Source organism: Triturus cristatus, chromosome 4_1 (assembly GCF_964204655.1).
Source record: "Triturus cristatus chromosome 4_1, aTriCri1.1, whole genome shotgun sequence".
In the NCBI taxonomy this organism is placed as follows: Eukaryota; Metazoa; Chordata; class Amphibia; order Caudata; family Salamandridae; genus Triturus; species Triturus cristatus.
The window spans coordinates 957,396,418-957,411,781 of NC_140585.1; the positions used below are offsets into that span (position 1 = coordinate 957,396,418).

Sequence of the window (15,364 nt, forward strand, 5' to 3'; positions counted from 1 at the left end):
ACTAATTGGTCCATCAACCAAGTGGTGGAGTACCTTGATGTTAAGGTTAGGAGTCTATCGATACTAAGGGTATTTGTGTATTATAATGTAAATAACTTTTCTTTCTATAGGTAATAAGGTACCCCCACATGTCCAGCGCTTCTTTCCTCCGTGGTGCAGACTCGAGTGAAAATCGTATGAGTGTTGGTGTTATGGGCCCCACCAATGAATGCGTGTATGAATGAGTTAGTGTGATTATGGGTCTGTGATGCAGGGAGGATATGTAAATATCCCTTTTCGCTGGAGCAAGACCACTACACTTAAGATTGATATGACCTGCCTGCATCCATCATCCACTGACCCATTCATTCACCCATGCACTAACTTTGCCTTGAACTATTCATGCTCTTAGTCACTTCATTCACCCAACGACTCACTCAATCAATCCATGTGTTGATTCATTCTCACATTCACCTACTTACCCATCTTCACAATCACGCACAAAAACTCGCAAATCAGTGAGGAGGCACGTCCCTTTTATTAAGAAAAAATGCCATCAATGTTAGTGTTGCCAATGCTTGTTTACTGTTTACGGTTGACCAAACTGCAAAGAACATTTATGCGTCCCTCGTCTGTTGTTCATTCTTGATTAACTTCTCACTTTTAAGGCTAATGTCATGTTTCGATCATTACGTCTCTTATAAAAAAAAGTGTCGTCGTTTCTGTTTTCATTACTTGAACTTGTCTGCTGTTTTCTTTTTAATATTTAAACGGAGTGGGTGTGTCGAGCGGTGACGACGGCAGGGACGTTTCTGTTGCCTCCGCTCGTGCACAGACACGGGGGTTCCTCCCCAGTGTTCTCGCTCCAAGGCGGGGCGGGAGCACCAGCGGCCGCCGCTCAGCTGTTGCTGAAACCCTGGCAACAGGTGTTTCCTTCCGGTGCATCCACCTGATGCTGCTGCTGTGCAGGGAAACGGGAGCCCTGCTCCAGTGTGCGTGCAGTCCCAGGACGTGGACCGGCGCCCTACGCTCCACTACAACCCTCTCTGCTTCTAATGAGGTACACTTAGCGACGGGAGGAGGGCAGGAGACAGGGAGGGAGGGAGTGTAATTTCGTGCTCTCCAGTTTAATTACAAACTGCCGTAGGTCACACACATTTCAAGTTTAAACAGACCGATAACAGTGCGCCCTGGGGACTTCAAGGAGGGTGACATTAGAGCTATTTGCAAGAGGATGCTGTTAAGTGTCTATGAAGGCTTAAGCTGAACGTTTTTTTGAGGTCTAAAGCGATTTGCTGGCAATGTCATAATTTCAAGTCTCGGAAGTACTGTTACGGATTTGGAAAGTGAAGATGATCGGGAGGAGGGTGGCACTGCACACAATATATCGTCCAAGTGGAGGGTAGAGGGGCCAGCGTCTAGTTTACCTTAGCAATTCAACTCTGAAAGCATCCATACAGGTCAGCATCCGCCTCTGCTCGCCCTTATTTGCACGGTACAATCCACCTTGGGTTCATCTTCTTCCTTCCAGTAAATACTCCTCTCCGAACCACAACAAGCCTCGCCCTTTGACTTCAGTCAGATCACCCTCCCAAATATCTGAGGAGAATCTTGCAACATTAGTAGGCAATTCTGAGAGTTTTATACAGTAAGCTGAAAAGTTCAACAAGAACAATAAGCATTAGCGTTTGTTTATTTTTTTTAAGGTTTGGCTTGATAGTGTTTTAGTCCGAGAAACAATTGTTATTAATTCCATAAGATGAACATAAAGTTGACTTTGTCTCCACCTTGTGTAGTGTTGGCCTCACTTCTCATGCTGTTGTCTACTGATGTAGCATTCACAAGCCCTTTCTTTAAAAGACCTGAGGGGCTATTTTACATCGGAAACGTACGCTCAATAATCAACAGGAGTCGCAACAGTTGCAACTGCAAAAATTTTATCTGTGCTGTTTTTAATTGTCACCCTTCCTGCCAAGCTCATGAATTTACCAAATTTAGCCAGGTCTGAGGGCCCTGTGCAGGACTGGAGCAGGGCCACTGTGTCAAGGCATTTTCTGAGCCTATGCCTTAAAATCATTGGTTTTAACAATTTTCGGCTGTGTTGAAGTAGGGCAGGGCAGCAACATAATGGGTGTAGCAATGATTCTGCACTGTAGTTGCACAGCCTGCATCTGGTTATATTACTCAGCGATTTCCAGCCTGGGTTCTTTCTGTTCCTTCATTGGGAGAGGCACTAGGCGCGCCCATTGAATTTCTCTCAAGCACTGCCTTCCTAGGGGGTCGTTCATGTATGGCTGAATTTTGTATGACTCTTGCTTTCGTTGGGCTGACCAACCCTCTGATGTCCTTGAGTCTGGCTATGTCTTCATTCCTTGATATCTGGGTGATTTGGTTATTTAACGCTCTCTTTATTGCTGGATAATTTAGTTCCTCGTGGGACCAGGACGCTGTGGTTAAGCCCAACTCAGCCACTGTCTCCAGACAGTACTTCTGCCATGGGTTCTGTTTCCCTTCAAATATGGTTCTCAATTCCTCCTTAAGGGATCCTTTCTGGGCTTTTACTGTCTTGAACCATAATATTACCAGGGTGCTCCAGCATTCGTATTTGTGTTGTGCAACTCAAGCCGGATCAAGGCGTTTCGTGTGTATTTAGGGAGCCCGAAAAGCCTTTTATAATGCTTGGACTGGGCTTGTTCCATCATCTTTTCCATCTTGCCTGGGAATGCGTGTGCTGCATACCCAGCGACAGCAAGCAGATTTGTTACTCTCATTATAGGTTCCGTGGTAGGGCTGTATAATTTACCTTGTAGCTTGCACAGTGCATAGGTGGTGGCCTATATTTTGGCTTGTATCTTAACCTGGTCTAAGCCTGGTGCAAGTTTGCCTTTCCTTTATCATTGAGCCACGCGCCTAGGTAGTGGTAGGCTCTTTCTGTTGCTATGTTATTACTGCCCAGTCTCTACTTTAAGCATGCTTTCTTCACATATTTACCAAATACGATGACTTGTTTTGCCGGGATTAGCCACAAGCTAGTTTTCCTGGCTGTAGGTGTTTAATGCATTCAAACCTCTTTGCAAACCTACTCTGGTGTGGTCGAGAACCACCAGATCATCAGCATACTGTAGCATGTGTAGTCGTTGCTGTCCGATTTTCGGGGTTACCAAACTTGCTCCTTGTAGGGCTTTCCCCAGGTCTGCCGTGTAAAGGTTGGAGAGTGTTGGTGCTACAACGCAGCCCTCCTTTAGGCCTCGGTCAGTTGGTAGCTTGTGTGTGAGCGTGTCCCCTGCCAGTTTGATTCTCACCCAAGTGTTGGTGTACAGTGACATAATTGCCATCAGTAGTTTACCAGGGATCTTCCAGCTGGACAATTTTTGTCATAGTTTGCTAATGTTTGTTGATTTATGCATTTGGTTAAGTCAGTGGAAAGGCACTGGAGTGCATTACATTATAGCCAAGAAGTAAAATGTAGTCCAACAGCTGTAAGGAATGCAAAGGTATTTTATATTTGCAATTTTATATAGCGCAGACATGGCACTAAGGCATCAGAGGGCTTTACAACATTTATCATGATGCTAACAGACGCACATTGTTTCAGTAAACCGCATTGTCATTATAGCCAAGAAGTAAAATACAGTCTAATAGCTGTAAGGTATGCAAATGTATTTTATTTTTGTTTTTAATATAGTGCGGACATGGCGCTAAGGCATCGGAGTGCTTTACTACAAGCAAGAGATAAGGGTTACTGCGGGTTACTTTAATAGTAATTAAACTCAGCCGATTACTTCTGTGGGTGTGTGCAGGATTAATCACAAGAACAGTTACAGCAATTGGGCAGATGAAATATACTCAGTTAAAGCATCAATTTAAATGGTGGGGTCATGTAGTGGGGAGTGAGGGCAGGTCAGATCGCAGTCATAGAGAGTAGGTAAGTCTGGTCGAGGGTGAATTAACCAAGATGTCTATCAAAAAGGAGGTGCTCAAGGTCCTTTTTAGGTCTCGCGAGCCAAAGGCTCGAAGAGACATTTTATATCTGGGCTTTTCAAAGTGCTGCCGTGGCCTAAAGCTACAGTGCACGTGAACGTGCACGCGCGCAGCGCCATGTGTCTTTCCTCCGTAGCGATCGTAATCACGATCACTTTCACTTTCGCGGGCTCCTCTGTTGCTGGCATTCCCACCTCCCTTCTCGCCCAGCCCTTCTTGTTTGTTTTGAGAATCTGGTCACCCTATTCTTTTTAACTTGCAGCAGGAGCGCGCGCTTCAAGAGGTTATTTGAATGTCATGTTTAATTTGCAGACTTCTCTACGTGTTTTACGCCGTTTAGTTTTTGCAGAAACGAAGAGTGCGCAGAGAGAAATAAATTGCGTTTGATGTTCATAAATATATTGTAAAATGTTGTATCAACTATTTACAAATTGACCGAAATGATTTGGGCCAAGAAGATAAATGTGAGTCGTAGGACATTGAGAAAAATATGGAGGGCTTTGATTTATTCATGTGGTACACCAAGTTCTTCAGCTAACCACCGGAGGGCGCCCAAACACTTCCATTGTAATCCTTATCATTGGATTATTTTATGGCTTGCATGATCATTCAGGAAACAGAATGTATGTTTATTTTAAATTACTGAATTTCTCTTGGTTTGTTTGCCTCTGTTTGAAATGCTATCACAAATAAACACGTCATGTTTTAGCTGGCAGAAGGGAGGCAGGCTCTCATTGGAGCTGCGATTCGATTTATTGTCCTCTGTCTAACCAGCACGTACACACGAGTGAGACGATCTAGACTTTGTTAAAAACTTGTAAACATTTATGAGTGAAACGATCTAAACTTTGATAAACACTTGTAAACGTTTATGGACGAGCATTAATTAGGGTAAAGAGACGTCTTGCATTACGTTCCGGATATTAGCTTGCCAAAATCAATGAGTGCCACCACTTCTGTGCCGCTATAGGTGAAAACCAATGAGTGCCGTCAGTTCTGTGCCATTTTAAGTAAAAGTCAACAAAGGGCCGCCACTTTTGTGCGGCTATAAGTGAAAGATGTGCCACTATTACACTATAAGTGAAAGCCAATAAGGGATGCCACTTCTGTGGCACTACCAGTGAATGCCCGTGACTGCGTCTGTAGGTGAAAGCCAACGAGCATCACCACTACAGGGAAAGCTGATCAGCGCCACCACATGCAAGGAGTGTGAGAGGCTATTCCCAAAACATGGGTGCATGGCAGGGCAGTGGGCAACCTAGTCACGTGAGGCAACCACAAGCATTCGCCCACTGACATTGGAGCCAGGCTGAACAAATTATAGGTGGGGATCCTGGCACTTCATCTGAATTACATCCAGGCCAGAAGCCTCGTGTGGCCCACAGGATCCCCTGGCCCACGGGCCCGCTTTCCAAATGAAGACCTGGGAATGACCACGCTCTCTAATTTTCTGGAACAAGTCATAAACTGCTAAGTTATTAATTTTGAAGGCCGAGCACCCAAACTGCCCTATTTTGAACCTGGACAGCCGGGAACAAGCCTTAAAAGTACGTGGGAATCAAATATGCATTGTCCAATGATATTGCATTGACGCAGGAACTGATATTTCAATCTAATGGATCTATTTTCAATTGAAGGTACAAACTTTGTTTGATATTTGTTATATACACATGTGAATACATGTGCAGCATTCAATAACTATTCATATATAAATAACACATTCATGTCTGTCAACTTTTTCGTTTGCTCCTGCAATGCAGCAGTGAACGTTTGTTGTGATGCATAAGGCAATATTTAAGAAGGAGCAAAAGCTTCTCCTCTTCCATACACACTTCAACTCTAGCTAAGGTTTCATAATAAAATTAATTAATTAATTAAACATTTTCAATAGTATGTATGAGTATATATATATATAGATACACAGATATAGATATACATATTCAGTCGTACATACCATGTAGTAAAACATACATCAAGGAATGCAATGATTGCTGTATCACAATATACATTATTATACAATAATTCATTATATATGCACATTTCATCAAATGAATATTATCATGTGCCTTGCCAAGTACATGTCTTTGCATCACTATAAGGAGTGCTCCATTGGTGTAATTTTTCATCCACTCATCTACAGAAGGTCTCGCCTTTGGGACCTTATTAGTATTTAGGTATGCAGCACAATATCCTTAGTGCAACAACATCAACTGTTGCATGGCTAAACACTGATAAGATTCCAAAAGCGAGACCTATTGGCTATGCCAATGCTTGTTGAAGGTTACTATGCTGGCGGTTAGACTAAGGGAGGCAGGCAGAGAGTTCTAGATTCTAGTATCACTTCCAGAGAAAGACTTGTTCCTGTATACTTCTCAACTGAAAGTTGGGGGTTCCAGTAGCAGGGATTGGGCCTTTCTGGAACCCCTATTTGCTCCAGAGACTTTCTGTTTCTCGTTTAGATAGGAGGGTGAGGAGGAATGCAGCGCTCTCTGGGAAATACAAGCGATTTTGAATTGAACCTTAACACTCCTATGCACAGTGAATAACGAACCACCTTCATGGGGTTAGCTATTGAGAGTGAGCATTAGGTCTGTTAGTAATGTGTGTAGCTGTCATTTCAAGTCAGCTTAGTTTCATTGGCATTTTGATAGTGAGACCTTTGTGATCCACCAGATAATTGGTTTATTCTTCCATTTTACATAACCAGGCTCTTCAACCCTAAACTTTTATTTTCAATGCATCTGATTAGAATATTTTGGGGAGGTAGTTCATATTCATTTGGTTTTATTACGCCTGCCCATAGAAAGTGTACAGAGCCCACAGTGGGAGAGGGAGTGTTGTACATACAGCGACTAGGCCATATGTTGAGTTAAAGGGCATATGCAAATGTTGACAAAGCAAGTTGCAGCATAAGCACTTTTCCTATCTGCTCTTTCCCATTATCAATTTGCAGGTATCGTGCAACCTAGTGATGTGCCTACTTCTTTAGGTGTTAATATCGGGGCATTTCCGCACTTGTATTGTGCACATATGACTGCTTCTTATATGATAAACCCTGTCCAAATTGAAATGCGCCCTTGCCAATTCCCCTTTTTTTCCAATACTGAATGATGTGGGTCAGAAAGTCCTTCTCCTTTGCTAATTGAATTCCTAAGACTGGACTCTGGCCTAATAATCACTCTCAAGCAATCAATCAGGTTTTTATAAAGCGCGCTACTCACCCGTGAGGGTCTCAAGGCACTGGGACATTTTATCTCTAAGAACCAGAGCACATGCCAAGCTGTTGGAATGGGAATGCACCTTGCTTGGTAAACAGGAATGTTCCACAGACCAGAGTGTCTGACTGTGAGTATATGTTGTCCTGACTTGCATTTTTTGCCTTGACGTTACGCTAATCTAAGTGTGTGCTTAGAAGCCTAGGACTGTCCCTAGCTATGAGAGGTCCTGGGTTTGTCCTGTGACCTAGTGGCAGCTGCCAAGAGGGAAAATCGTTAGGGCAGCGCAGGGTGATAAATACATTGAAATTAAAACATACCTGCCACCTTGTCTCCTGCCACCTCAGTGCTCTTCTCTTGATCACAGGCTCCCAGACTCCCCTGTGCCAATCCAGATGCTGCTCTCATGCTGGTAATATTATTACCCAGCATGAGAGCAGCGCTGGGATTGGGCGGAGCAAGACTCGGCTCAGCTCTTGTCATGAAAAACAAAATGTTAATAAAACTGCTTTATTATCATTTCATTTTACATGTGTTTATGCTGCTAAGGCAGTGGGGCGATGCTCCTCCGCCATATCGGAGGAGCCCCTGCTGCTGTGACCTGATGGGGCGAAGAAGTGTACCCTCATTTGTGACAGATGACTACAGTTGATATTGTGGGTTAAGTACAAAGAGTGCTGATGGCAGCATACTGTACATTTAGGGTCAATAGTGTGACCACATATTTTCAATCTTGGTCACTGGAGAAGAGGTCTTCCAGCCCACTTGTGTGAAGTTCGGCTTCTATGCACTTGCTGAGTTCCGTGCGCTAACATCCTGAATGCATGTTAGTTTAAAACCCTCTTTTATTATTATACTGTATTCCAGCCATAACAGTTTTCCCCTGATTTCACAATGGCATGACTATGTATAACTAATATACCACAAACCCAGCTGGGATCCTATAAACCCGTATTAGAAACAAAGAGTACTTGAGTGTTGCAGCCATTATTGTGGACCACTTACATCTGGGGTGGGGCGAGGGTTGATAGGACCACTTTGTGACTCCCGCATGGGTTCTGTAGAGTCCATGCATCAGCACCCCATCTGTATTATATACACTCGCGCAATGCGTGTGTGGGAGGTGGGAGGGGGGTTGCTATTGGGAAGGTACTCGCTGTGTCAAGTCATTCAGAGCTCTTGTCTCCACCACGGGTTCCCTGGAGAGCAGTTTGTCTCATGCAGCCGCAATGGGATCCTTCCTCTATCGCCGTGTTTCCTTGTTTCATAGCGCAGTTGCCTCTGACGTACCCCACTGGAAAGTCAATGTCAGTGAGCCCATTCTCGAGTGCATGTTAAATGTTGTGGTGTGCTCAGTGTAGTGCTCAAATGGTCTGTGTGAGTGAGCCAGAGTAATGGGGGGCCTGTGGGATCTATTTTGGATCCCCTGTCCTGGCCACACACATCCCACGCATAAACAGAAGCAGATTAGGAGGATGGGCATTCTTACATTGCTCCTAAAGTGTGGTACTGCCTTCCACCCCCCATCAGAGCCTTCTCTTCTCTTCTTGAATTCTGCGAGAAGCTGAAAACCTGGTTGCCTCGCAGGCGACTGTGCGCTTTGCATACATATTAACATAATAAGATGGAGGGTGAGGACTCTATTTCCAGACAGTGGAAGTGTACTACTTACATTCCTGCAGCTGGAGGGAGTAAACCTAGGCACTGAAGTGAGGGGAGTTGATAAGGGCTTCTTTAGATATCTATGAGGCCTTTTAGCTAGCAAGGAGCTGCTGATTAGTCTTCCTGAAGTCTGCCATTTGGTGGACAGTAAGTGTGAGGGGGTGATGACACCTTTCGGTAAGACCTGCCTTTTTCTTATCTTTGCTCGATTACTCCTTTAGTTGTGCAGAAACCTCACACATCTTTTTACCACTGTGTGGGTACTCTAGGATGAAGATGCCACAGCTGTGGGAAGCAGCACTTTGAGCAAAAGCTATCTGTAGAACAGCCTAGAGAGTACACTTGAAAGAAAAATCACCACACGCGGTTCTACAGTTTAAGACGGTGGATCTACATCTCCTGTCCGAAAGTTATGTTTAAAAGTGGGCCTCAAACAACCAGACTTCCAATTCAAATCATCTGTGACCAAGAAAGGGAGTACTTTGCAAAGTACTCGGGGATTGTGTCTGCATTACTGCCAGGGCCGGACTGGGACCCGAAACCAGCCCTGGCAAACTGCTCAGCCGGCCCCCCCTGGGGGGGCTGAGGGGTTGCGACTGAGCTGTTTTCAAGGGCTGGTTTCGGTCGACTTTGTTACCGCGGGCCGAAATTGCAGGTCCCTGGTAATAAAAACAGCCCCCCTGGGGCCCAAAACCGCCCCCCACCCTGGCGGCCCACCGGGGAAGCGCCCAGTGCCCCCCTACTGCCAGTCCGGCCCTGCTGGCTGCTAGACTCCCAGAATTAAGATAATATCACTTGTAGTCTGGATCGCTTGCTGGAGGAGTCGTGTACCTGGCCTGAAGCACCTACAAGCTTGTCTGTCTGACTGTGTGAGGAAAGACTGGGAAGGAGCGATAACCTGTGTGCGTCCCGTAGTTGTTGGGCACCGACAAAAAGCAGACTAAACAAGAGTGATCCTGGAGGACTCTTCCCTGCTTTCCTAGGTGAAACGCTTCAGCAGTTTATTGAAGTACACCTTTTTGAATTTTGAAGAGACTTTATCATATTTTTACGTTTACTCCAAATGTCTTTAAAATTGAAGGTGCTCGTAAAGTTAAGAGGTGCAGAACTTTTTCTTTGTTTCTTTTCTTCTTCTCTGGTTAGTCTTTAAATAAATGTTTGCCCAATTCTTTACCATCTTTCTGAATCTAAGTGCTCTGTCAAGTAAACAGCAGCCCAGGGCTATTGTTCACCAGGCGAGCTGCATGTGATGGTCAGGAGACCCGCGAGTGGTCTTTGAGTATTATTGCACTAATTAAATAAAAATATAACTTGTCTGTTCAACTTAAATAGGAGGAAATTTAGCAGATTAAATTAAGACAAATCTCGCAAACAACAGAAACAAGATGAGCCTTCACACCAATTCATACTAAGCAGACTCCTATCCAGTGCCCTTTGTTGAATGTATTTACTCCCATGGGCTTAGGGGCAAGAGACACTAACCTAGATTAGACACTCATGGGTCTGATTCACAAAGGTAAATTTAAATTTTTGCGTAAGTTAATGATTATTTGATATTTACAAAGGTATGGTACTAGTAGTATCTTTAACTGCTGAGTCTCTGCACATAAAAAGATAGGACAATTGTATCTTTTTATGTGCAGAGACTACACAGTGTTAAAGATACCACTAGTAAAATACCTTTGTAAATAGCAACCAATTGTAAACGTACACAAAAATATATGTAAATATTCACAAAAATGTACGGAAACGTTCACAAACATGTATGTAAACAAAAGCATAAGATCTATTCATGTCAATCAGTCCCACAACTCCTAGAAAGGAAAAACTCATTAGGACTTGGCAAAAAGGGAATGTTAAATCGGAAAGGAAGTGCTCTTTAATGTTCAACCATCGGCTGATACCAAAATTTGTGGGCGCCAGACACACTGAAATTCTAGACACCCCAAAATTCACCTTAATCACACTGCCCACTTTTAAAGGATCGGAGACCGTGCTAAACCTCAATTTCATGTGGCAATGTGTCCCTGCGTTAAGGCACCTCCCATTGCATCATAAATCAGAAATCCAGTTAATAAAGTAAATGATAAGCAAACTCAATAACCAAGTTTGAGATTAATGGAATAGTTACAAGGTTTTATTACAAAATTCAAAAGTACATTTGTACAGAGTGAATGTCATGAAGGCTCTCAATGAATATAGTAATACAGAGGAATACAAAATCAAAAATTGATCTACAGCACAAGTGGGTAGTAAAATTTGGGAGAATAACGGACAGATTCCCTGAAAGAACAGGGAAGACTTCTAGCTCACACCAAAGATCTGGTGTTTTATAAATTATATTTGAATATGAAATTAAAAGAACTGCAGAATCATTGTGGTGTGAGCACATGTATAATTTCATCAGCAAAACAGACTACAGTAACATTAAACATCATATTGCCTCAACACCTAAACTCTATAACAATACGTGAATAATTATTTTGCCCCTCTATGCTAATGTCATCCGGTGATACTACAACAAACTATATACTTGAATAAACAACATGTTACATGAATGAATAGGACACAGTGATCTAGCTGAAAGACCTTGAAGAAATAGTTGCAGTTTTATGACTGAGCCGAGGAAGTTAATCAAAGTCAGCAGGAATGATGATGATGGAAATAAAATAATAATAATCATCTGCTTGACTACCTGCTGCAGAAACAAGAGGCAGTGAGATGTGTCAAAGGGGACTTCCATTTTGGACAAGATGGCATTTGTACGTAAATTGAGGCCTATTTGACAAGGATCAGACAAACGCACTCTTACACATCATAGATAATTTGTTTCAAAAGCAACAATACTATGTTAGTGTGTACATGTGTAATCAAGTGTGACAAAACATACTGCACATTGTTAACGATGCACAGAAATATAAACAGATAAAAGTCTCTAACACCACCAGAAAGCTGTGTTGGGCGGTTACATACTAGCATAAGTTGCAGACCTGGAATCGTCAGACCAACTACAGGACCAATTTAATTCAGCACTTGCTGTCAATCTGTGATTTACAGTTACTGCTTGGCTTGCATGGTGGTAGCAACATTGGAACAAATAGAATTGTGGCTGCTGGCTTTGCCCCTTTCTGACCATGAGTGATTTTTTTGTTGTTGTTGTTTACATTTGTTTTTATTATTCTGTTTTGTATCTGCATCTCTGCTACTTTGTCGTTCTCTTAAGTTCAGCACTGCCTGCAATGCGCCTCGCCTCTCCTGGAGTACCTGTTCATGGGTGGGAGCGGTTCTTGACTGCGTTGGCGGCTCCACTGTTCTCGGCTTACACCTGGTATGTCGACTCCTGCGAGCTTCTGTCCGTGGGCCTATGTTACGTTGTCTCTGGCTCGGCGAGGTGTGATGACCTTTGGTTTCTAGCCATTCCCATGCGTCTTCCGCTGTACTGAAGAAATGAGTGGATCCATCTACTACTACTCGCAGCCGGGCAGGGTATATGAGGGAATATTTCAGATTCAAGCCTCGCATTCGTCGTTTGACAGGGAGGATGCCACTCAGCTGTCTCTGCATCCCAAGCGCATAGTCCGGGAAGGAGAGGACTTGTGAGTTGTCCACCTTTATTGATTCCATTCTTCTGGCCTCTCGTAGCACTGTGTCCTTGTCTTTGAAGTTCATGAGGCAGAACAGGAAAGGCCGTCATCCAGCACCATGTGGCGGGCGATTCGATGGCACCTTGTGTGACCTTTCCACCGTGAAGAAGGGAGACCGTGCACCCGCAGGCATCAGTGATTGCAACCAGGCTTCGGTGTCTGCTACTGTATCCTTCCGCACCTTCCGGCAGCCCCACCACGTGTACATTATTTCTTCGTGACCTGCCTTCTGCATCATCTAGTCTGCGCTCCAAAGAGTGGAATTTGGGTGTGAGATTACGTACTTCTGCAGCCATTTCCTTGGCCACCGGTGTGACCTCATTGACCTCTTTCTCAAGGTCATTGATTCTCCCTGTCAATTTTCTGTGGCCGCATGTAAGAGTGTGAAATCCGACGTGCCCTTGTCGATGCGGCCTTCAAATGACGTACGAGTCTGCGTCAGTGCTTTACTGATTTGCGTCACTGCTTGGAGCACGGAATCTATTTTGGACTCTAGAGCAGAGGTTCTGGAGGTGCCTGATGATTCAGATTCTTGGTCGGACTGAGCTGGACCTGATGCCGATTGCATGGGCACTGCGCCCGTGCGTTGTCTGCCCATTCTGCCAAGGCGTAACGTTCGCTGGGCTTGGGGATGGGATGTTTCTCTATGGTTCCTTCACACTTCTGAGGGGTTCCTCCTGTATGGTCGGACAGGCGGTCGTGCGTCAAGTGCAGTGCAATTTCCAGTGCGATGGTCCAGGCCACGTGTGTGTGCCCACTGCGTCAGCCTCGGTTGAGTAGGCTGTTCATAGCTTCTGAACAGCACCTCAGATAGCGTTTTTGTGGTCCAGAATTACCTGTGTCCCTGCTGCGTTCCACAGTGTGCTCCCAGACGTTCCTTGCGTTCAGAGGACAGTGCTGCACGCTTCGTCCGCGCTCGAGTTGTGCAATCGCCATACGCTGGGACTACATTCCGACCCTCTCACTGTGGCATTTAGATGTATCACTGGTCTCAGGATGGGCCCCGGGGCGCTATATATGTTTTCCTGACGCACACTCGCTCGGGCGTACCGTTATCTCCTTACATCCCTTTACAGCCACAAGGCCGTGCCTTTCAGGTCTCTAGGCTTTTGCGCTGGTCGGGCCTATAACTAGGCCTCAAAGCTTCCCATCCCCTCGTCTCACGCTTTCCTGGCACTTGGGCCAGATAGGGAGCACCCATTGTGTACCTGCGGGCAGCGAGCAACTAGCAGGCACACATCTCTATGTTTTGGGGGAGATCGGTAATGTTCCGCACACGTCGCTTATGTTGTTCACTCCTCACACAACAGTGTGGTGCGCCGCGCGTCCCGGACCTATCCCTCCAGCTGGGATGGCATTCACCTCCTCAATTCACCAGCGGCCGCGTTGCAACAAGTCTGCAGACCTCGATGGTGGTTGCTTCTCCACTCTTAATGCATGCCACCTTCACTTACGGCAGTTCCAATCAGCGACGTACTTTTTGTTTTTGGTTTTAGATGCGGTCCTCCGTTCTTCCCTAGTTTTCAATTGGCACCAGGCGGGGTCCCCGCGGCCTGTCACTACAGCCAGATACCAGCCACAGCACTCGCCCAGGTTCGGGGAGGGCCTATATTGGTATACTTTTCACGGCATACGCCTCAGGACCCCAGCTGGGTACCACTGCTCACTCACTCTCGCAGCGGAGAAGGTACCCGCCCGGTACTCTCGTGTCGCACACGGACTCTCCGCTTCGGGCACCCGCGGCAGCTCTCAATCAGGCCAGTAGCAGTCCACTCGCGCAACGTTGAGAACCGGACTCCTCTCACTTCCCATCTCCCTACGGTCGGCGCACATATCAGAGGGTTACCGAACTTCTGTGAAGGGAGAGTCGGCTGGGTTGCGGCGTCAGCAATCGAGCGCCCTGTAGCGCTGCTCAGGTTTCAGCGCGGCCCCGTGACACCGATTCTTCATGGACGGTTATTCTGCAACTCCGACGGTACTCAGCGGGCTCAAACTCTCTATGCACACCCGCATCAACACTCCCAGCCCAGTGGGTTGGTTTTAGTTACTCAATGACATTACTGAGAGCAGGATAAATGACGAATTTGCGGGCCGTGGGACGGAGCCTTGCTAGAGTGCGTCCACCATCTTGGCTGGCTAGACACGCCCGTCTGACCATGAGTGATGTGGCCCAGCCCCTGGAGATAGAGCCTGTGTCCTGGGAGGAACACAAACTTGTGTGAAGGTGTGGCCCAATAGCTTCCAGTGAAAGGCGACTGCAGGACAATGAGACACTGTTGCAGCCTGAAAGGTAAAATCAACTGCGGATGCTGGATGTAGAGGTTGGGGTCAGCTCCTGATTCACATGTGTCCTACCTAGACACCAACTCTGGCATCCGAGTGTCTAGGTCTGATAGATGAGATTAACATTTAGGAGAGAGATGAGGGATGGTCGAAGAAGTGGCTAAAAACCACTAGGCCTAATGGTAGGTTGGTGTACTGACCAGCTCCTACTTATGAGGTGAGACAGATGGCCTTAGCTGTAGAGTTTAGAGGCAGCTGCTCTCCAGCAGGCACTAGTTGGCCTCTGGCTTCCCCTAGGTGCCTATGATCAATCAACCAAAGAAGACACCTTGCTGTGTTTCCCACTCGCCTACCTTATGAACATTGAAATAAGCTATATTTCTCAAAATCTGTTGTGTGATTTACAAAGCCTTTCGTTAAAACAAATAGACTTCTGCAACACAAATTTGACCTCTCAGGCAGGATCCACATCATTCACAGCTCTGCCCTGGCTAGGCTTGAAATTCTAAAATTTCACTCGGAGCGCACATGGAAAAAGTCCTTCTCTCATATGTTTCCAAAACTGTTGATAGACTTTGCCTGTGTCGTCAGCATTTAAGG

At 45.4% G+C, this 15,364-nt stretch overlaps 1 protein-coding gene across 3 annotated transcripts in view; it reads left to right on the forward strand.

Moving 5' to 3' along the window:
• Window positions 1–772: 772 nt before the first annotated feature.
• The window catches only part of CAPS2 (calcyphosine 2), an 825,864-nt gene continuing 811,272 nt past the window's right edge, over window positions 773–15,364 (forward strand). For 2 of the 3 annotated variants that reach the window (XM_085653845.1, XM_085653844.1), the window contains exon 1: window positions 902–1,039. The gene's annotated coding sequence lies outside the window, so the exon portion shown is untranslated. Of the gene's footprint in view, window positions 1,040–15,364 lie in introns of all 3 variants that reach the window. The other variant, XM_085653843.1, reaches the window with a different exon arrangement.